We start from the raw sequence: 25,106 nt of genomic DNA, 5'->3' as shown, positions 1-25,106 counted from the left end.
TTTTCCCACCAAGTCGCACAACAGTATCTTCAGGCAGACTCATCTCTCCTTTAACATCTCCCTTATTGCCTGACATCAAAACGTAATGCTGCATATAGACATCCTTCACTCATGTTCCTCTTACTCCCCTCTTCTGCCCATCTTTTACTCCCAAAGTAGTTGTCAATTTCCCTGAAGTCTTAAAATAAGTAATACATTCTCTGCATCCTATTTTCTCTTCCCTACAGCTTTACTAACTACCTTTTACACTAAACTCTAACCACAGGCACACAGTCCTTGCTCTTATTTTTTTTCTCAAAAGCTCATCACAGCACTACAGACTCTTGCCTATACACTTACAGGCTTACAGATATTTTTTTCTGCTCTCCATCTTGACGGGTGTAACCCCATTCCAGTTGCCATCTCTATGCTTGAGCTTACTCCACTCCCAAACCCTACCCCGAGTTCCCACCCACCCTAATACAGCTACTATACTTTGAAAGAAAACCCCTCCAGCAATCTCATGTAAACTAGTTACATTCTTACAACAACCCATTGGCCAACACCCCACACCCTATCTAATCACATCACCTAATAATCCCTATCTCATACTTACACTTTCATCACTCACAGCACACTCAGACTACAACCTCTCCGTAACATCTCATTTGGAATAGTATAACTCTTCTTTCTCAATCTACATAACTACAATGCTACTCTTCTTCATTCTTTCTACACTTTTCCTAAACATTCTTTCTTATGCCACCTCCTACCACACACCACTACCCCCACAGCACCTCACTTCCCCAACACAAGACACTCAGACTGCAACACAACAATCACCTCCAAAAAAATAACTCCTAAATTCTACTCCATAGCAGCTTTAACCTTTCTCAAATGCAAGTACATCAAAGAGGTACCTCCACCCAAGACAAATAAAATTCAGCATACATATAAACTAAAAAAAAGTACCACTACCTCCCCTTCTCTGTCCATCTCACCCTATGTGGTGACATACACCAAACACTGCACCCACCAATCAAACCATAATTACATCCAGTATATCAACACGACCCACACCAGCCCACACAACTTCCAAAACTCAAAAAAAAACCAACCTTCTTATAATGCACACAAACCTTTGTAGGATCTATAACAAACTCCAAGAACTCCATGCAACCATTGCAGCCCACAGCCCAGACATACAGATCACCACTAAAACCTGGATAAAAACTAACAACAAAAATGAAGAGACTCTTCCTTCAGGTTATAATATACTAAGACAAGATAGGCCAAACATAAGGGGCTATACAAAACACTTTGCAATCCTCCATATACCCTCACAGATGCCCCAAGTTTGGTAAATCCAAATCTATTATCTCTCACCTGCAACTCAATAATCACATAAGTGTCTGCGTCACCGTAGCATATATTCCACCTTGGAATAATATTTCAGAGGTGAACAATATCCTTCATTGCATCTCTACTAATATTGACAAAGAAACTATAAACTAGGTGTTGTCAATATAGACTATTACTTTTTAAATGCAACTCCCTTAACTACTCTGTCAAGCTTTATAACTTCAGTAAACTCATCACCTCTCCACTACTATTGACAAGCATAGAAACAGAAAATCAATTACAGGCTGAATCCTAACCTCAACATCCTCCAAAATAATTAATACTGGCTCTCTCCCAGAAACTATTAGTGACCATCCACCTATTTATGCTATCAGACAAACTACTCAAAGCCCTAGCCCACATTTAAACACGTATACACTCTCACCAGCTTCAATAAAGATAACTTTATCAACTACCTCCACCAATGCAACTGGGACACACTAAAACATCTAACACTAGATAATGCAGTTACCCACTTCAGCAATACAATACTTAATATAAGATCCAAAAATAACCCAGGTCCAGGACTCACTAAAACAACTAGGTGGCTCATGATAAGCAGAGACAATGCCTGGAAAGAGTGGGGCAAGGACAAAACAGGACATAAATGTCAAATTTTCAGACAGCTTAGGAATTGCTGTAAGCATAATGCCAAAACAGACAAAACCAACTACTATCAGTAACTACAAAGCAAACAAGAACAAACCCTCAAGCAGTTTTGGACTTCTATAGGAGCACTACTGTACTCTGGACAATCTACAACCCCGCCTACTACCACCAACGCTGACCCCATAGCCACGCAATTTAACATCCCCTTCACTCAATTAGTTCTCAGTCTACTAAAAACTAATCTTAACTCCTCATTCTCCATCCCTACCATCCACAACAGCAACTCCTCTCTCTTCTCATTTCAACCAATGTTAACTGCAATGATCAAAAAATATGTCCAACAACTAAAACCCGCTCCCATGGCTAAAAACCTCAAAATGGCTGCAGACACATTAGCATACCCAGTCTTAATACTAATTAACAGATCCATCACAGAAAAAGTACAGTTTTGTACCTACCATAAATGTAGATGTCCGATAGGTATGCATCTGCAGTCATCACATATGGGTTGTCCTGCCTCAGGCAGCCCTTCGGTCGGCCGGATTCCAAAGTCTGGGTCCGGCGTCGGCTGATGTCACCCCTTCCCTGACGTCAGTGCGCCTGGGGTATAAAAGCGTCAGCCGACGCCATCTTCCTCAGTTTTTCTTGCCCCAGATGCCAGGTGCCCTCTAAGGAAGGCTAAATTTGGAGAAATGCAATACATTCCAAACATGCACAAAAATATATACATATATAAAAACAAATACACCATAATAGATAACCCCAGCTAGCTATGAGAGGGGAATGTACCCAAGAAATACCACAGAGGGGAAGGAGGGAGGGTAAACCTGACTGCAGATGCATACCTATCGGACATCTACATTTATGGTAGGTACAAAACTGTACTATGTCCTTCAAGGATGCATCTGCAGTCATCACATATGGGTAGAATACCATAGCTAATCTGGGGGTGGAGGATCTATGTAAAGGATGGTGTAGCTAAAATGCCCTGCAGGACTGCCGTAGCAAAGCCTGCTCTGGATCTGGAATATAAAGGTAAGTTGTAATGCTTGGAAAATGTATGCACGGAGCTCCATGTAGCAGCTTCTAAAATGTCCTTGGTAGCCAGCCCTCTTAAGAAGGCTGTGGAGGTGGCTGTGGCTCTGGTCGAATGAGGTCTAATGTTAGCTGGCACAGTTTTTCCATGAAAGGAGTAACAGAAATGAATGCAATTCCCTATCCATTTTGAAATTGTCTGTTTTGAAATTGTTTTTCCTTGTGCACCAGCAGCATATGCTACCAACAGCTGGTCAGTTTTTCTGTAATTTTTAGTTCTGTCCAAGTAGTAGCGCAACTGTCTGTGTATGTCCAGGGTGTGCAGAAGCTTTTCCCCTTTGTTTTGTGGATTTGGAAAGAAGGTAGGCAGGTGAATAGCTTGGTTTAATGAGACCCTAGATACCACCTTTGGCATAAATGAAGGATTTGTTCTCAATGAGACTCTGTCTTGATGAAAAATAAGAAATGGCTGTACTGCCATGAGGGCCTGTAACTCAGATACTCTTCTTGCTGAGGTTATGGCCAGAAGGGAGGCAGTCTTCCAAGAGAGGAACTGTAGTTCTGCAGATGCTGCTGGTTCAAAGGGAGGCAGTGTTAGTTTTTCCAACACAAAGTTAAGGTCCCAAGTAGGCAGTGGTGGTTTCCTTGGAGGATTGATGTTTTTAATTCCTCTTAGAAACTGTCTTAGCAGAGGATGAGAGAAGACAGGTGGATCAGTATTGTACTCTGCTGAAATTTCTGAAGCGTGAATTTTAATGGAAGAGTAAGACAGGCCATTGTGGAGCATTTCTGCCAAATATTCCAGGATATGTGCCATGTTCATAACTGTTGCATCTAGGCCCTTTGAGGTGCTCCAGGTGTGAAATCTTTTCCATCTTGCTGAGTATGCCTTTCTTGTGGAAGGCCTGCGAGCTTCCATGATGATATCCTTCACTCTCTTGGATAGCTTATCCTTGTGATGAGTCAAGGTATTTTCCAGGCAGCTAGTTGTAATGTTTTCAGGTTGGAATGCAGAGTTTTGTAATTGTGCTGTGTCAGGAGAAGTGGCCATTGTGGCAGAAGCCATGGTTTTGTCCGTGACATGCTCTTTAGCAATGGGTACCAGTGCTGTCTTGGCCAGTCTGGAGCTATCAGAATCACTCTTGGCTGCTCTGCCCTGATCTTCAGTAAGACCTTGGTCATTAATGGAAGAGGTGGGAATGCATACACTGTTAGAGTTCTCCAGCTGAAAGAGAGGGCGTCCACTTACCATGCTTGTGGGTGGTATGTCCTTGAGCAGAATTTCTCCAGCTGATGATTGTGTGGGAGGCAAAGAGGTCTATGTCCGTCTCCCCATGATTGTGTTATCTGATGGAAGATGTCTGGGTGCAGCATCCATTCATGTGCATCCATGATGTTCCTGCTTAAGCTGTCCGCCAGTATATTGTCCTTTCCTGGTACAAACTGGGATTGCAGCTGTATATTGAGAGTCAAGGAAAGTTCCCATAGATTCATTGCCAGTCTGCAAAGAGGGTAGGAATGGGTGCCTCCTTGCTGGTTTATGCACCACATAACTGTAGTGTTGTCTGTCCTTATTAGCAGGTGGCCTTGATGTAGAAATAACTTGAAGGCCTCGATTGCATGTATCACTGCCAGCATTTCCTTTTGGTTTATGTGCATGCGTAGCTCTTTTTGTGACCATAGTCCTTGAATGCATCTTCCTTCCATGTGCGCTCCCCATCCGTGGTCTGAAGCATCCGTTGTAATGGTTTGGCTGGCTATTGATTTGCTGAAGGGCAACCCCCTGTTTGACTGGCTTGCTTGAGCCCACCACAGAAATTCCCTTTGAAGGCATGGGATGAGTGGTATCAAAGTTTCCAAGCTGTGACTGTGCTGAGTCTATAAACTCCTTAGGTACCATTGGATTTTCCTCATATGTAGCCTTGCTTGAGGAATCAGAAGAATGCAAGAAGCCATGTAACCCAGGGCCTGCAGGATTTTCCTTGCAGTCAGCTGAGTTTGTCTTGACAGGTTTTTGAAGTAATCCGGTAGTTGGTTTTGTTTTTCTTCTGTGAGGAAAGCCATTTGGGTGGTTGTGTCTAGATCCGCACCCAGAAAAGTTATTCTTTGGGATGGTACAAGTCCTGACTTGTGAATGTTGACTGTATATCCCAAGGCCTGAAGAAGATAGATGGCATAATTCAAGTGTTTTACCAAAATTTGTTGGCTGTCCACTTGTATAAGGCAGTCTTCCAGATACGGGTATATTTGCATCCCCTGAAGTCTGCAGTGTGCAATTACTGATGCCAGGCATTTCGTGAATACTTTGGGCGCAGTAGATAAGCCAAAGGGCAATGCTGAGAATTGATAATGCTCTGAACCTGCAAGAAATCTGAGTTGTCTTCTGCAGCCTTGTCTGATAGGGACATGCAGGTATGCCTCCTTGAGGTCCAGAGTTACCAGCCAAGACCCCTTGCCCAGCATGGGAAGGAGTTGCTGTAGAGTCAGCATTTTGAATTTTGGCACAATGAGATAAGTATTTAGTGCGGACAAGTCGAGAACAGGCCTCCATTGCTTTTCTTTTCTTGGAACAAGGAAGAGTCTGGAATAAAATCCTTGGCCTTGTTCTCAAGAGAGGAACCTTTTCTATTGCTTTCATTTTCATTAAGTTGGAGATTTGTTTCAAAGCCTCTGCCCTTTGATTTGGTGGCAGGTCTGGCATGCCTTTTCTTTTCGGTAATGTGTGGAAATGGAACCTGTATACTTTGTCTATTATTTGTAGTGTCCATTTGTCCCTTGTAATAATGTGCCAATTTTCTGAAAATAAGAAGCTTTCACCAAAGGTGCTTCCAATTGAGCCCTGGTTGGCGGTGTCAAAGTAAAGTCATTGAGTCTGTCCTTGTGCAGCAGTTGTAGGCTCTGCACTACCTCTCTGGTTGGGAGGCTGCCTTTGACGTCCTCTGTAGGAGCCTCTAGCTTGCCCTCTACCTCCGGCACGCCTGTTCTTGCCTCTCTGAAATCTGTCTGTGTCTGGAAAGGACCAGTTCTTGGAAGGCCAATTTCTGCTGAATCTTGGTGGTTGGACTTGCATAAAATCTTTGACTGTGTGTACAGATTTTACCTTTTCTTCAAATTTCTTTAAGACCTCCTGAGCAGTGGAGCCAAATAACTTTTGCTTTTCCAGTGGAGCATCCAGAAGTTTTGCTTTAACATGGTCTGGCAGAGATTGTTCCTTCAGCCAAGCATGCCTACGTATGACTGCACCTGTCATAGCTGACCTACATGAAGCTTCCAATGCATCATAACCACACTGCAAGAAATGGTTGCTAACCTGTTGAGAGTTATGTACCAGATCCTGAAGTGATTTTCAATCTAGGGGTTCAGGTGAAGACAGCTTTTTATGCAATTCATCTAACAAATATTCTTGGTACTGTATCATATGAAATTGACAGTTTAAAGCCCTCATAGAAAGGGTAGCAGAAGTATACACTTTTTTACCCCATCGCCTAAAGCCCTGGACTCCTTTCAGAGGGGAGTGGATTTTTTGTAGTGACAGCTGCAACCCCTTTAGGGCCCTGGGAAATAGTTTCTGGATCAGCAGAGTGGGCCTTGTAAAGAAAAAGATGTGATTCCGGGACCCTGTAGTACCTATCGGGTTTGGCAGGAGTTGGAGGGAGAGTGTCAGGGGTTGTGCTAGATTCAGAGTACACATCATCAATGACATTCAAAACAGGGGGAATAGCCAAAGGTCTATGCTGAGGCAAATGAAAGAAGGTCCTTAATCTCTTCCTGGAATCAGAGAATTCCTGGCCCTGCCATTGGAAATGCTCCCTCATAGTGTGTAGAGTTTCCCCAAAAGACAGTTCATCAGGAGGGGAGGCCGAAGGGATAGATTCCTCTGCATCTGAATCTTCGTAGGCTGAAAAAACCTCCTCCTGGTAGTCCGAGAGAGCAGAGCCATCAGAGGCCTCATCTGAGGAGAGGGGATCAGAGGGCTCAACCCTGGGCCTTTTTTCTGTAGGAGGTTGAGAGCCCCTGTCCGGATGAGGCTGAGAGCCCCTAATTAATGAAATAAGGTCCTCTGCTAGACTAAGGATCTGAGAACCTGTAGTGGGTCCCTGAGGGATAACCCTGGGAGGCATAGATTTTGAATGTTTAGCAGCTTTAGCCCTAGAGAATGCCTTAATAGACATGGATGCAGGAGGCCTGGCTGCACCACGTGCTGGTGTAGTTTTGTCTAAGGGAATGGTGTCGGAAGGTTCCTGGACACCAGATTCCAGTGGAGATTCAACAACCGGCACAGTAGTGGCCTCCGGGGCTGAGGTTGTCGGTTGTACGGTTTCGGTGGATGGTAGTACCAAGGACTCGGTTACAGTCGAGACCGAGACACTCACGGTAGGCCTGGCCGTGGTTTCAGCCGAAACCGTGGACCGCGTGTGTCGGTCCTTGTCCTTCCGTTTCTTTATTAAATGTGAAGTCGGAGTCTCCGATGGCATTTTGTAAGCAAAACTAGCCCCAAAAAATTCCTCTACAAACTCCGACCGACGTCTTAGAGTGCGTCGGTTGAAGGAAGCACAGGCGGAACAGGCCGAGACGTCGTGGTCTGGGCCTAGGCAAGGTATGCATTAAGAGTGGAAATCCTTATGAGGTATTTGTTTCCCACAAGTTAAGCAATTATTAATTTTATCTGACATCGGCTGAGGCAAGAAAGAGTCCCCAATGGGGTACTTAGCTTTTGAAGTCTTCGGTTTAGCTGAATTACAGGAGCTGGCTGACCGGCACTTGCGAACTGCTTCTGCTTCGGGCACCACGCGGCAAGAAAGACTGAGGAAGATGGCGTCGGCTGACGCTTTTATACCCCAGGTGCTCTGACATTGGGGAAGGGGCAACATCAGCCGACGCCAGACCCAGACTTTGGAATCCGGCCGACAGAAGGGCTGCCTGAGGCAGGACAACCCATATGTGATGACTGCAGATGCATCCTTGAAGGACATCTGTCCCCTTTAGCTGAAAAAAAAATCTCATATCATACCACTACATAAGGATGGAACTGCAACTGACATCTCCAACTACTGACACTTAGCAATTCTTCCCCCTCTCAAAAATATTAGAAAAATGTATACACTCCCAACTTATAGCCTGCCTTACCAACAACAATCTCTGCTAATGAAGACCTTTGCTTGACATAGATGGGTAGCCTGTTCCAGAGTATGGGAAGTCTCTGAGACAGGAATCTATCCCTCCAGCATGTCCTGTTTATTGTGGTGACAAGGTTTAGGTCCCTAGAGAGTGTAGCTCAGAGGGACTGGGATTTCTTTAGGTGTAGCATGTCCAACAGCTCTGGGTTTGACATAGCTTTATATGTTAGGCAGAGATCACCTCGGAGTGGCGATATGCTACAGAGTAAAGCTGGAGTTTTTTGAGATGGTCAGTGTAGGGCATTTGTTTGAGGCCAGTAATCCTCTTTGTGAGGTAATTCTGTGGGCTTTCCAGCTGCTGCAGATGTCTTGTGAGGTACATTCCAAAAGGGGCATTGTACTCTACACTGGGTCTAATGAATGTCGTGTAGAAGGGAACAATTACCTCTTTTTTCATGGATGAGAACCCTTTTATGATGAGGTGTGCCACGTAGAAGAACTTTATACAAGTAATTAAAAATAGGTATTATTATAATATTCAACAAAACAACTAAAGTATTTACAAAGACATCCACTACAATCAGATCAATTAATTAAACTAAAATACCATGCTATTGAAATTAAAATTTTTTTAACAAATTTTGTAAATTATCCCATACAATAAAATAAGATGTTTTTCTATTTGTTCTAGTTCTAATTGTGTTTATTTCCATATGGCACACTATATTCATAACATTTTTAAATTCATTGAACGAAGGAGGTGTATCTGAAATCCAGTTTCTAGTTATTATTTTCCTAGCCACTGCTAGAATAGACCATAACAAGGGAAGCTTAACCTTTTTAACACTTTGAGGTACAGGTGTGTTGAATAATATAAGAGATTTAGAAATAATGAAATTATCTGTAAGAAGCGCCTGCAAAAATTCATTAATTGACTTCCAGTATTCTTTCAACTTTATACAGTCATAAAACATATGAGCCCAGTCAGCATTAATTTCTACATTACATATCTTACATAGATTATCTTTATTATTTATTTTATTCATCATCAAAGGTGTATAAAAGATCTATGTAAAAATTTCCATGTATAAAGTCTCCAGACAATGGAAGACGTAGTTCTATAAGCAGATTCCAATATATATTGTTTATCTTGTTGATTTGGTGGGTCCCCATTAATAGAAGTGAAATAATTCCAGTATGAATCTACACTGTAAAAGTTTCTTGTCTGATAACTTTATGTATGTATGAAAGTTTACCTTTATCAGAAACTTTATGTTGTAAATTTAATATCAAGTAATCAATCAGTGTTGGAATAGATTCTTTAACAGTTATAGACATTAAATCTATTTTATTAATGAGATGTTGTCTAAAGGTCTGAACCTCTAACCAGCAAGTTTCTCTTAGATCAAATTCTTGTTTTAAGAAATCTAGATTTTAACTTTATTATCAGATATCAACTGATACCAGTACTTTAGATCATTATCTATAGCTAAATGAGTTCCTTCAGAAGTAGATGACAAAAGCATACCCTGAGTATACATTATAGGAAATACAATAAAATTCCATTCCCTATACTTAGGGTGCATGAATATAAAGTTATGATAACTAATAATAATATTTAATGGGTAACAAACCATATGTTTAGGTGTAATAGGTGAAGTACAAAATTCCTTTAGTAACCATAACATGGAGTTATTTACAATCATATTTTTATGTGTTAAGGAGATTTTCATGAAGTGTATACTAATTAGCTCCCAATAATCTTTCCATTTTGTGACATATGACTGATCTATTAATAAAGTAATAACTTTTACAATAGAAGAGATAGTATATAAATTAAAGTCTGGAAAAGAAATACCCCTTGAGACCAGCTATTAGTATGTTTCTTTAATGCAATCCTAGGTCTATTAGGTGCCCATAAGAAATTTAACATTAGTGTGTTCAGTTTCTTGATAATTATTTTTGTAGGTGGAAGTATTATTGATTGTATTAAGTATAAAATCTTGGGGAATATTATCATTTTAATAATTGTAAGTCTCTCCTCCATAGTAAAAACATATTATTCCAGGTATTAAAAGATTTTGTATATTAAGAAAACAGGTATTATAATTATTATATATAATAGATTTAATATCTTTAGATAGTATTATACCTAAATAAGTTATCTGACCTGAATTGGGTACATATTTAGTAAAATCACTAATGAGAATATTTTTCGTGTATATATAGGTAGTATTTTAGTTTTTTCTTCATTGAATATTAAACCAGAAATACTTTTAAAATTCATCATGTTATCAAATAGAGACTGTATAGAAGAATTAGATCCTGCTGATGTAATTAGAACATCATCTGCAAAAGTTGAATTTTGATGTTGTATTTTCATCTATTTCAAAACCCTCTATGTCAGTACTGTTTCTGATCAAATTAGCCCAAGGCTCCATTACTAAAGTGAATAATAGTGGAGAAAGTGGACATCCTTGTTTTGTACCTTTAAGAATGGGTATTTTTGTGAAACATATGTTCCTACCTTAATATAAGCCAACGTTCCTTTGTATAAATGTTCAATTAGATTTACAAATGAATCCGAGAAGTTTGTGCACTTCATTAAGGTAAACAGATAGTCCCAACTTACTGAATCAAATGCTGAACTTATATCAAGACTAATAAGTGTTAAATCTTTCTTTTTCCTATTTGCAAAATCTATTAATGTTAAAGTTCTTCTTATATTATCAAAAGTATTTCTATTTACAATGAAGCCTGTCTGATCTATATCTATAATGCCGGAATGATTGTCTTCAATCTATCAGCAAAGATATTCATAAACATTTTATAATCAACGTTAAGTAATGAGATGGGCCGATATGAAGAACATCTAGTTGGATCTTTATTAGGTTTTAAAATTGGCGAAATAAATGTATATTGCCAAGATGGGGGGGGTTATTAACTCAGTTTGGGCCAAAATAAAAACCTTATGTATTAATGAATATGTATTTTTAGAAAGGATTTTATATATCTCTGGTATAATACCATCATTACCCGGTGCTTTGTTTGATTTAAGCTTATTTATTTGTGTAATAACTTCTGTATATGAAATACTCTTGTCCAATAGTTTAATCTGTTGTTTATTAAGCTTTTATTCATATTTGTGGTTATAAACTCCTTTATTGTATCTTTAGGTTCCATGTTAATATTATTATGGTTAATTTTGTGAAAGTGATTTCTAAATTCATCTAGTATTTCTGGTATACTAGAAACATTCTTCTTTTCCTTAGAGAAAAGATTTCTTTGATATGGTTTTGTTTATTCAACCTTTTGTTTTATTTTTAAGTCTATGTAAGTATTTGGGGCTTATTGAATAAGACAAAACTTGTATTTCTCTAAAGTTATTTTAACTTTATGAGTTAAAATTTCTTTGTATTTCTCATTTAGTTTGTTTGTTTCTTCAATAACTTTCTTGTCCATAATATTTTCTTTATTATTATGTTTATAAGAGTCTAATTTACTTTGAATATCTAACAATTCCTTATCCCAAGATTTCCTTTTATTATTATACCATCTGATACTTTGTCCATATAGATATGATTTTAAGGCATCCCAAACATAAACAATGGAGACTTCAGGAGTGTTATTTATGTCTAAAAAATGTTTTACCTCTGAAAGTATATATTCTTTATAGTCTTTTAGTTGAGTTAAGTATGCTGGTATCCTTTTGATCTGAACATTATGAGTATTTTTATCATGAATTCAAAAACAATTGAATTATGATCAGATATAGGACATGAAATGATTTTGGAATTAATTAAATCTGTTACCATCTGGTTAGAAATAAAGACCCTATCTATTTTTGAATAAGTTTTGTATCTGTTAGAAAAAAAGGTGTATGGTAATGATTTTGAATCTATCTGATTATTAATATCATTCAAATTATAAGAATTAGCAAAATCCTTTAAATGTTTTGCATTAGATGTAATTCTTCTCTTTCCTATAGTGGTAGTATCACTTTCATGTAGTATACAATTAAAGTCACCAGCTAAAATAATATCTCCTATAGAGAATGATATGATCTTATCAAGATGATGTTTCACTGTATTAATACCAATTCCAGGTATCCAATATACATTAATTAAAGTGCAAGTCTTCCCATTAATTTGTATTGTAACCATACAAAACATTCCTTTGTCATCCTGATAAGACTTAATGGTTTTAGGAATGGGCATACTTTTATTCCATAAAATAGCCACTCCTCTTTTTTTCTGAGTGTGCTCTGAACTAACCAATACTGTATATTTGTTTGTGGCTAGTTTAGCAATATCTTTTTTCAAGAGATGGGTTTCTTGTAGGAAGACTAAGTTGGCCTTATGTAAATTAATGTATCTTATTAGGCTTGCCCTTTTACATGGATTATTCAATCCATTAATGTTTAAAGAAATTCCTTTTAAAGATGTCATTTGGCATTTTTAAAACTTAAGAATCTTATGATCAAAATAACAAATAACAAGATAAGTAATGTTACATCTCCTCCTTTAGGTGTACCTTTAAATATAGCTGTATTTATTGAATCTCTTATGGGATTTTGTATAGGATTCAATTTTGTTTGTAGTAACAATGAATGTACAAAATATATTGTGGATGTCAAAACTATATACAAATAACAATGAATAAGTGAAAATAATGTAAGGATTAAACCTTGCATCCAGCCTGGAGTTATAAACTCCAACTTAGAGTAGTATTTACCACTCAAGTTAACCCCCTACCCTAAGCAGCAGTACGTCATCTACCACCTTATCAATTTAATACTAGTTATATTTAACTGAAGTTAACAGTTTTCAATTCAATTATCTAGCAAGACAAGACTACACATTTGGTAAAACAGCCTCATCTAAACTAAAATAAACCTTTTTTTTTTTTTTTTTTTTTTTTTTAAAAACTGTTCATACTACTATATACATCCATGTAATATAAAACACTTGTATTCAAATAGCATTCAAATAATCTTGATGTTAGAAATCAAGAGGAGAGAAAATAAGTTCTAACATTCATTTAAATCAAAAACTTTGGCTAATATGATTCAGACATTACATATATTAGGATGCATCTATTTTCTGTCATGTAAATACAGTTAACAGCTTCCAAAAAAACCCTTGAATTGCTTGTATATGAGCATTTACTCAAACTCATTATTGCCAATAGAATAAAATATTGTATTCATAGAAATTGTTATAAATCATACTTCATAGTTAAGCAGATTCTCAGAAACATTTATATACATATCTACATACACACACACACACACACACACACACACACACACATATATATATATATATATATATATATATACATACACACATACACACACATATACACATATACATATATATATATATATATATATATATATATATATATACACATACATGCATACACACACACACATACACACACACACACACACACACACACATACATATATATATATATATATATATATATCTGATCTCACTGAGTTGTATCTTTACTGAGCACCATCTTACATTGCTGTCCCTTCAATAAATCTGTCTGCTTTATACAAAATAATGCACAGCAAACACATTTTAGTAACCAGATTTTACAAACATGCTATACTACTGCTTTAAAATATATCACATGACAATTTTTTCCAGTATAGAGTTATAAAATTATTTATGCTTGTCAATCAGATGAATTAAATGAGTTATAGTAATGTATATGTTTGGGACATAGGTTTTAACACATATTATTAATCTGCTATTCCTGTATCTGTGATGTGTCAGTGTGATATCTAGGTCAAAGGTGAGACCAGCTGCTTTCAGCTTCTCTGTGAGAATTCTGAGAGTTGAAGCTTTGAAGTAGCTCATGGACACTGTGCATGAGACAGCCCACATCCCAGATTGTCTCTCTTAACATTTTGGCGGAAACTTATTAAAACTAGTGACAAACATTCATTTAGCAGTGTAAATGCATCTAAACATGACAAAACCTTCACAATGCATTCTACAGGTTATTACAGACTCTATGTAAGTGAAATCAAGCCCAAAATTATTAATAAGTAACAAAACTCAACATTTTGTCCCAACTCAACTCCTATGCGAATCTTATTATTTACTGTGTCTATATGATCAAAAGTATTTCTATATATTAATAAAGAAAAGAAAAAGAGAGTAGAAAGTAAAAGGGTGTAAGGCAGAAATAAAAAAATGTAAGAGAAAGCTATAAGAAGTATATACAATAGAATATTACTTACTGTTTATATTAATAGAGTTAAAAATAAAACATATTATTTACTATTATTTAGTTCTAATTATTATTAGTTAAAGCATGACAGATTATTTACAAATAAGCATAAGCAGTGTAATCAGTGTCATTCCTGTATCTGTGATGTGTCAGTGTGATATCTAGGTCAAAGGTGAGACTAGCTGCTTTCAGCTTCTCTGTGAGAATTCTGAGAGTTGAAGCTTTTGAAGTAGCTCATGGACACTGTGCATGAGACAGCCCACATCCCAGATTGTCTCTCTTAACATTTTGGTGGGAAACTTATTAAAAACTAGTGACAAACATTCATTTAGCAGTGTAAATGCATCTAAACATGACAAAACCTTCACAATGCATTCTACAGGTTATTACAGACTCTATGTAAGTGAAATCAAGCCCAAAATTATTAATAAGTAACAAAACTCAACATTTTGTCCCAACTCAACTCCTATGCAAATCTTATTATTTACTGTGTCTATATGATCAAAAGCATTTCTATATATTAATAAAGAAAAGAAAAGAGAGTAGAAAGTAAAAGGGTGTAAGGCAGAAATAAAAAAAATGTAAGAGAAAGCTATAAGAAGTATATACAATAGAATGTTACTTACTGTTTATATTAATAGAGTTAAAATAAAACATATTATTTACTATTATTTAGTTCTTATTATTATTAGTTAAAGCATGACAGATTATTTACAAACAAGCATAAGCAGTGTAATCAAGAAAGTATAATTAGGAATAGCATTTGAAGAACATATAAACTTTTAAAGGAAAAAAAAAATGTATCAAATTACTGACCTTATTTTTCCTCTTCAGAAAGAGAAACAAGTTAAATCACAGCTTGCCATTAAATCTCCAGATATTTTGACTAGTTATGAAACAAAACATTTCTTTGCACACAGAGAATAACTTTGATTAAATCTTTTCAAAATATTTGTTGCTTCTTGGAAATGCAGGAACTATATTTAAAAGATTAATAATAAAATAAAATGATGAGAGAGAAAAAAACATAGTACAAATCATTTGTTTTTAGTCTCTTCTTCTTCTCTGAAGTCTTCCACGAAGTTTCAGTTGCCAGTCTCTTTAACGAAGGACTAGCCCATTCCATTTCTTCTATTTTTCCAAAATATTATTTTTTTGATAAACAGTAAAGCAGAGTCTAAGTCATCGAAAATTTTAGGACCATCAGGAAGGAAGATTTTAAGCTTGGCAGGAAACAGAAGGTATGTTTTAAACTGTGCTTTTTAAGCTCCCTTATTAGTGGCAGAAAAACTTTTCTTTTAGCTAATACCATGGAAGAATAGTCATTGTCAAAACGCACAGTTGTTTCATTAATCTTAACAGGAGCTTTAGCCCAAGCAGATTTAAGAACCATCTCTTTATCAAAGATGATAGAAATCTAACTATAACTGATCTAGGATAGTTTTTGTTAGAGTTAGTATTAGCTATAGATCTATGTGCTCTTTCGATACCAAAAGAGAATGCTTCTGGTAAATCTAAAGTTTTAGGGAGCCATGTTGTTAAAAAGAAGTAATATTGTTACCTTCAATATTTTCTGGCAGTCCAAAAATCCTAATGTTATTGCGCCTAGATCTATTTTCCAGGTCATCCAGCTTTGTTTGTAAATGTGTATTTTGTTTCAGCAGAAACTCAATGTTGATTTCCTCTTCTTGTATTCTATTTTCCATGTCATTCACAGCTTCTTCTATGCCTGTCATCTGGATCTTCTGTTGTTGCAGGTCCATATGTAACAAGTCTATTTGTTTTGTAGTTTTTTCTATGAAAGTGTCTATTTTAGTATCCATTTTATCCATCTTAGCAGTAAGTTGCTGGACTATAATTATCAGAGACTGAAGTTCTTTCTTGATGCTGGAGTCTTGAGAATTTGTCTTACTGGAACTCATTTCAGACTGATAAACTGACAGGAAAATTTCCAAAGTAATTTCTGACAGGAATATAATTAAGATTTCCTTTCTTTTTTAGATATAGTTCAAGAACTATATAAAACAAACATATTTAGAAAGAAAATTACTTCAAAAATTAAATTTTTAAGTAATTAATTCCTGTCAATGTAATGAAATTGGTGGAGCTGAAGACATCTGCTGCTATCCTGTGTTCATCCTTGGCCACGCCCCCCGTAGAAGGACTTCCTGACTACTGTGGCGATATGACTATCAAAAGAGAGACTACTGTCCACCTGGGTCCCAAGGTCTCTTATCACACATTCGGTGTTAAGTAGATTGCTGCCTATGTGGTAGTTCATGGGTACAGAGTTTTTAATAAAGGGGATGGCACTGCACTTTTTGGCATTGAGGTTGAGGCCATGGTTCTGACACTAGGTATCTGTCTCAGCGTGGCCCTTCTGTAGGATGTCCACATCATTTGGGGACTTGACTATGGCTCCTAGTTTGCAGTCATCTGCAAACTTCATTAGCCAGAGGACTTCTGTGTTAGCCTGTACTTCAGAGAAGTAGATACCAAACAGGAGGGGTCCCAGGACTGAACCCTGTGGTACTCCACTTGTCACTGGTTTGAGGTCAGATTTGGAGTCTGCAACTTTTACAGTGTGGGTTCTGTCAGTGAGCCAGATGGCAACCCATCTTGTGACGTAGGGATTTATACCTATGTCAAAAGCATTTGACTCAGTATCCCATCAACTTCGACTTAAAGAATTATCATTCGTATCCTTACCTCAGTCATCTCTTTCCTGGTTCATCAGTTCCCTTTCTAACAGAATGCAAGCTGTAAAAGGGAAATATGAGCTTCTGCCTTTCTTCATATTACCATTGGTATAGCACAAGGCTGATTACTGGGCCCTGTTCTCTTTAACTTCTTTACAAACAACCTACATAAAGCCAGCAAAAATACCTCCATGGTACAATATGCTAAAGATGCTACTTTAATATGCTCAACCCCGAGCCTCCCAATACTGCAACAAATGACACAAGACTCATTCACCTCCATTGAAGCATGGCTGTCAACACATCAGTTAATCTTAAATCATCAAAAAAATCAAAATTAATGCTGCTTATGCCAAAATCTATATCAACAAACAATATACAATTTAACATCACCTCAACTAACATCACTGGTATTGAAATTGTATCTAACACAACATTTTTAGGCATTGTAATAGACAACAACCAAAAATTTGACTTATACATCACCCAGTCCATCAGAACAACCTCATCAAAACTAAGTCTTCCTTACTGTAACAAACCTTTTCTCACTGACACCTAAAGAAAGATCACAACACCATCCAGCTCTTCCCATCCCTTCTTTATCCATCATCTGTACTAACCGACCTACCATCCATCTTACTAAACAAAATGAAATCTTGCTATAACAGCTATAACAGCTAGGACAGCTGTTTAATCATAGTCTTACCTCTGGATACGTACCCAGGGAGTGGCGCACTGCAACTGTGGTCCCACTTCACAAAGGCGGTGCCTCCACCGACCCTGGAAATTACCGGCCCATTAGCTTGACGAGCCTTATCTGCAAAGCCATGGAGAGGATCATAATGGACCTCATAAATAAAGACATAGGGAATTTGCAGACTTTGGATCCATCCCAGTTTGGCTTTGTCAAAGGCAGATCATGCCTTCTAAACTTGGCTGACTTTTTCGAAACAGTCACCAAAGCCATTGATGAGGGAAAGGCAGTCCATACAGCCTACCTCGATCTGGCGAAGGCCTTCGATACAATACCCCACTCGGGTATCATTGAAAACTCATCAGCTTAAATGTTAACCCATACATCACAAGATGGGTTGCAAACTGGCTGAGTGACAGAACCCACAGGGTCAGAGTTGCTGGCGCCATGTCAGACTCAAAGCCTGTCACAAGTGGTGTACCACAGGGCTCAGTCCTGGGCCCACTCTTGTTTGGCATCTACTTTTCGAAGTACAAGCAAACACAGGAGGGTTATGGCTGACAAAGTTTGCAGATGACTGCAAACTGGCCATAGTAGAAAACACATCTGACACAGATGTCCTTCAGAAGGGTCTCACAGAAACGTATAACTGGTGCCAGAGCCATGGCCTAAAGTTAAATGCCAAAAAATGCATAGTCATACCCTTCGGAAAACAAGGTTACCCCTAGCTACCAAATAGGTGGCAATCCACTGAGCACAGAAGAAGTTATCAGGGACCTGGGGACCCAGGTTGATAGTAGTCTGTCATTCGACACCCATGTAGCTAAAGTAGTTAGGAAGACCTTCTACATTGCCCACCTTATCATGAAGGGATTCTCATCTAGATCAAGGAGGTCATAGTCTCCCTATACTCATCACTCATCAGACCAATGATTGAGTACAATGCCCCATTCGAATGTATCTGACCCGACACTTGCAGCAGCTGGAGAGGCCACAAAAGTTCCTCACCAAAAGGATAAAGGGTCTCAAACATCTGTCCTATGCTGCCCGACTGAAAGAACTCCAGCTCTATTCAGTCGCCACCGCTTGCTCAGAGGTGACCTTTGCCTAACATACAAGGCCATGTCAAACCCAGATTTGATGAATATGCTTCACCTCAAAATCTAGATCCGTCAGAGCCACAAGGGCGGAGACTTAAACCTCGACACGGCTATTAATAGGACGTGCTGGAGGGATAGATTCATCACCCAAAGACTCCCTATGCTGTGGAATAAAATCCCGGTATATGTGAGGCAGAGCACCTCGCTGGCCTTGTTCAAGAGAAATCTTGACCAATGGATGGGAGATCGCAGATATACCCCATGGATTACCTCAGTGTCACTGCTCGACAGAGGCACAGCAAAATAATGGGTATAGTTCCCCAGACTAAAGGGGTGGCGTAAGCCACAAAACTATGGGCTAGGCTTGTAAATGCCCTCGGGCAGATAGCCTAGTATGAACCTATGAACCTATGAACCTATGAACCTATAACAAAATATCCAGATTCACATCTAGTACACTCTACTGTATTCACTACTACAAATCTCTACAAATCCTATTGTGGCTCAAACTTCCTAACTGACTAACATACTCCTAGCTACTGATTACACATAAAATAGTACACAAATCCAACATTCTCAAACAATGCTCTCCATCATGACATCTTTGCTGTTCTAACAAAAGCCTACTGACCACCTTTAAATTCCACAACATAGCAGGAGACTCCCTGTATTCCTCCTATGTCACCAAGAAATGGAACTCCCTGCCCCCTCCTTAAAACAAGGTAACAACACAGTAAGATTTAAACATGACTTAAAGCACCACCTAATCTCCTCCTGCCTTTGTTCATGCTGATATTCTGACTAACCTCCACCACATTAAATCTTCTTAACCAACCTGTCCATCATCTCCTATTTCTCTCACCTAACATAACTTCCTAACTCATGCTCACTTTATCACTCTCACTTCTACAATACCACCCTATCACTTCTAACTCATCCTCACTTCATCGCTCTCACTTCTAAAGTACTACCCTATCACTTCTAACTCATCCTCACTTCATCGCTCTCACTTCTAAAATACTACCCTATCATTTCTAACTCATCCTCACTTCATCGCTCTCACCTCTAAAGTACTACCCGATCACTTCTAACTTATCCTCACTTCATCGCTCTCACTTCTAAAGTACTACCCTATCACTTCTAACTTATCCTCACTTCATCGCTCTCACTTCTAAAGTACTACCCGATCACTTCTAACTTATCCTCACTTCATCGCTCTCACTTCTAAAGTACTACACTGTCACTTCTAACTCATCCTCACTTCATCGCTCTCACTTCTACAATACTTTCCTATTACTGCTAATTCATCCTCATTTCATCTCTCTCACTTCTACAATACTATCCTATTACTTCTAACTCATCTTCACTCATCAACACTATTACCCCTCATTTATCTCTCATTAACTCCAACTTTTACCATCGTATCCACCACTACTATATGAAATCTGTACCTCCAACTCACTAAGAGTTCTACTTCCACTAATACCTCTAGTAAAACAAAAATTACAATGACTAATAACTCAATTCTAACTATTCTGTCAGTCTCGAGATAGTGAAAACTGTAAAACATATAATCTTCTATTTAAGCTTTCTCTTGTATTATTGAATTGTATAAAACCTTGCCGTCTTGTATTTGAATTTACTCTTGATTTTTTGTGTAATGTGATGAAAGAATTTTATTATATCATGTGTGGATTTATTCTTTTTTTTTGTATAATGTGATCAAATAATGTTATTATATCATGTGTGGAGCTTTCCTCCCTGGCATTCCACTGGAGATGGGTCTGTGTGCCCAGCTGTACCTTCCTGGTAAACTTCTTCTTAAAGTCAGTAATAAACACAAACATTAGACTGTCATTAACTGCACTAACCTGTTATTTCTTCTTTGTTTCCTCCTCAGCTGACCATCAGTTACTCTTGGTGCCTTTTTACAATGACTGGGTCTGCCAGACTTGACCTATCCTCCCCTATACCTGATCTAATACATCATTTGGGGCTATGAGGAGACTGAGACATGCCCTGGTCTCATCATTCTGCTGCTAACAGGTTTTTCTGCACAGCCTACCCACAATCCCAACACTTGGTGACACTACAGATATTAACCATGAAAATCTGCAGATTGCTGAAGCATTGCCTAGTGTATTTTTTGTTAAGAGAGTGCAATATTTCCTCATTTCACTAAAGTAAGGATGCTCCCTCCCTTATCAGTGACCACCATTTCCACTCAAAATAAGTCAGCTAACAAATACCACTCCACTTGCTGGCACATCCAAATGCCTGAGTTGTTAATTGAACTTGGGTCACCTGGATCACAGTTAGAGCTCACATGTTATATTCCACTGAAAAGAGCCATCACAAATAGTTATTCTTTGTGGATTTTTTCATTGATTATATATGTCCAAGTCCATTTTACTAGAACTCCAATGCGCTATCCATTGTGCCACAGAGCCAGTCTGTGGTAATCAGACCACTGGTTTCAATATTTGCTAGCACAAGGAGACACTTAAAGTTTCTTTATTTTCTGTGAATCCCTCAAAATTGTCTTGTAGATATTGACATTCATCCATAAACATTGATTATATCTTGTACTTATCACCATTATATTGTGATTGGCCTGTAGCAAATCTGCTCACAAAACCATGAAGAAAGACATGCTAAGACAGAAAGTTTATGTGCTTAAATCAGTAGATTTTCTATCTCTCTCTCTCTCTCTCTCTATATATATATATATATGTGGTTCTACCTCACATAAACGAAACACCATAACACCGACAACGCAATCACCGAAACCACATAACCGACAGTACAAAACCACGAAATTCCACACGCCCGACAACGAAATAACCGACGGTACACAAACACGAAACCTCATACAATTCACACACCACAATCAACAAACAAAACACATTCCCCGTCCAAAAACCACATACACAACACAAGCACACCAAAATCCCTACAAACCCACACTAAACCTCACATACACAACTACCTACAACCCTAACCCAAACCCTAACCCTAAGGTCCGTCACTAGACACTTACCTGACCCGCTGCCTAACCCTAACTCACTTATCCCGCCTCTAACCCAAACACAATCACTACCGCACACTTACCTGATCCGCTCTAACCCTAACTCACTTATCCTGCCCCTAACCCAAACACAATCACTACCGCACTTACCTGACCCGCTCCCTAACCCTAACTCACTTATCCTGCCCCTAACCCAAACACAATCACTACCGCACACTTACCTGACCCGCTCCCTAACCCTAACTCACTTAACCCACCCCTATCCACACTTACCTTACTCGCACCCTAATGTCCGTCACTACCACATACTTACACAGCCTTTTCCCATTTCGGCATTCTCGGCATCGGTGCTTTCATCCGTCGGGTCGGTCTTCTGCTTGTCGATCTTCTAGGTCCCGTCGCGTCGGTCTTCTGCGCTGTCGATCTTCTGGGGCTCGCGATTTCCGTGTCGATGTTCCGGCGTGTCGTTGAAGTGAGGTAGAACCATATATGTATGTGCAAGTGTGTGTGTGCCTGTCCATCTGTCTATGTCTGTATATATAGATAAGTAGATATCAATACATTTCTACTATGAAATGACAACTTCCTAAACATCATGTCAGAAGGATGAAAAAAAGTAAAAAGGGCTTAAAATTGCCTATTTATTTATTTGCAGGGGGCTTGTACCCCAATGTGGGGGGGGGGCAGACATATATACCAACTCAATAGTCATATCACCACAAAGAGGGAAGAAATCTCCCTAAAAAGTGAACCATTGCCAGTGCAGACTTAGAAATCGTACCAGCAATAATTCCTTATGGGAAACATTGTTTGGCCTTATGACCTTCTTTTTTTTCTGTGGGCTACAAATGCTGTAGTAATATCTCCTCAAGCTTGTGTAGGAAGCCTATGGATATATAGATATGTGTGGGTATGTATGTATGTATGTATTTTAATATTAGAACAAGATATAAGGGTTTTGAAAACAAAATCGCAATATGACTCAGATATCTTTTGGGCTATCCTGTGTTATTGCTGGACCTTCTTCAAATTAAAACAAAGTAAAAAAAGAAAAACACTGTTTAAATTCTTAAGCATCTAATCATAAGCTAGAAAACAAACAGTCATAAAACAGACTTACATTATGCCTCCCCTATTTCCAAGGATGTTTCTAATGTTTAAAACAGTAACCACATCTGGTGAAATATTAGACAACAATGTTAACTGGCAATACAGAGCTCTAGATTCTAATAAATTGTCAAACTCCTCTCCATGACAATCAAGGTTAACTTTTTCTATAAAAAATTTTAGATTTTATTTAAAATTAAAACACAAATCATGCTTTTTAAGCATTATGTTATCTTATAGCATAATTTTGTTGAAAAATGTTTTCAATTAGTTTCCTTCCAGATGTTCCAACGTAATAACTTTCACATGAAGAATCCATTTAGCAGCACAAGTATTGCCCTCTTATTTTGAGTACATTCTTATTATTTTTAACTAAAAAGTATGGGGGACTTCATGTGTCTACACTGCTGGCAGTTACCATAGGAAAATGTTCCTGTCTTGCACACCAACTTACTTCTATTCAGAGAACTAGCTAGGCCATTCAGAGCTCTGGGTAAGACTATCATTTGGTGACCCAACCCAAAATAAACGTACCTCAACAGCATAAAAAAAGACAACTTGAAGGATCAAAATCACCTTAAGGACAACTTTTCACAAAAAAAATAAAAAAACAGCAAATAAATAGACATTTAAGTTTGTTTCAGATTTCAAGATGTCATATCCTACTGAAAATGCATAATGATGCAAAACTTATTCTAGATGCTTTCTGAGTTTATATGAGAAATATTTTATACTTTGAGCCTGATTCCTCCACAACTTCAAGTAAAAAAATAATGACAGGCATTTGAGTTTCAGAGAGCATATCCTTCAGAAAATGCATATTAATGTAAAATGAATTATTCAAGCAACTTTCTAAGTTTATAAGAGCAATATTTTAAACATTGTCCCTGATCCCCCAACTTCAAGTCACTAAATGGCATACACTTATACATTTGAGTTTCAGACTTCATATCCTTCAGAAAATGCTTGATGAAACAAAACATATGCTACTGATTTTCTAAGTTTGTAATACCAATATTTTAAACTTTTAAACTGACCCCCTCCTCACAACATCAAATCATTAAATAATGATGGGCATTCAAGCTGGTTTCAGATTTCTTATCTTTCAGAAAATGCATACTAATACAAAACATATTATTCTAGCAACTTTCTACATTTATCAGAACAATATTTAAAACCTGTTCCCGATTTTAGGCCTTTGTACCCCTCTTTTTTTGGTTTTGTCTATATTTCTTGCACTTTGAAGTTGAGAGGTATGCTTGGTTCTTAAAAAATAAATAAATAAAACAGTGGGAGTGTATGTCTCCACAAAATTTCCTTGTATGGGTGACACAAAAGTACCCACTGCCACTCCGTTAACTTTGCAAAATTGTCAATTTCAAATAAAAATACTTGTTTTCTAATACTAGTTTAAAGGGGTGCATAAAGTGTTTAGCTCTTTGGTAGTCATCCCTCACATTCTATTCTAGCTAAAACTTGCCTAAACATTTCAAGCACTTCTTTGTGGGGAATATTTGTATAGAAAGTGGCAATATCAAGTATGGCAAACCAATAATTACCATCCCTTCAGTTTTTAACCCTGCTCAGCTTCTGTAGGAAATCCAAAGGATCTTTTATAAATTAAGGGATTACACCTAGCCGAGAACTCATCAGAGATTTGGGATGCATGGCTATGCTTAAAAAGGCCCTTGTGGTCGTTAGCCTAGTAAACACCTATGAACCTATAAATTTCTTCAGGTTATCATCCAAAAAGGCATTATTGCTTCTGTTTTAAAACCTTGGGCAGTCACCATAGGTCTAAATAGAGGGTGGACTTCATTCTTATCAATTTTATGGATTCTAAAATAATGACCTAACCTAGGTTTCTTAACTGTCAAAAAGTCAGATAAAGTGATGCCAATATTGCCATTGAGTATGACCATCAAATTATCATCAATCCTCTCAAAAATTATTGTACTAGCAGTTTTATTAGATAGACGTAAACTGTCTGTGCAGATCACTCAACAACATATTCATAGTTTTTTACATAATCACGATGCCTCATAATTACCGGACCATTACCTTCAATTGATTTCATGGATTGTA

Source organism: Protopterus annectens, chromosome 13.part0 (assembly GCF_019279795.1).
Source record: "Protopterus annectens isolate FY-2018-M chromosome 13.part0, PAN1.0, whole genome shotgun sequence".
Classification (NCBI taxonomy): Eukaryota; Metazoa; Chordata; order Ceratodontiformes; family Protopteridae; genus Protopterus; species Protopterus annectens.
Note: the sequence above shows the minus strand (reverse complement) of the source record.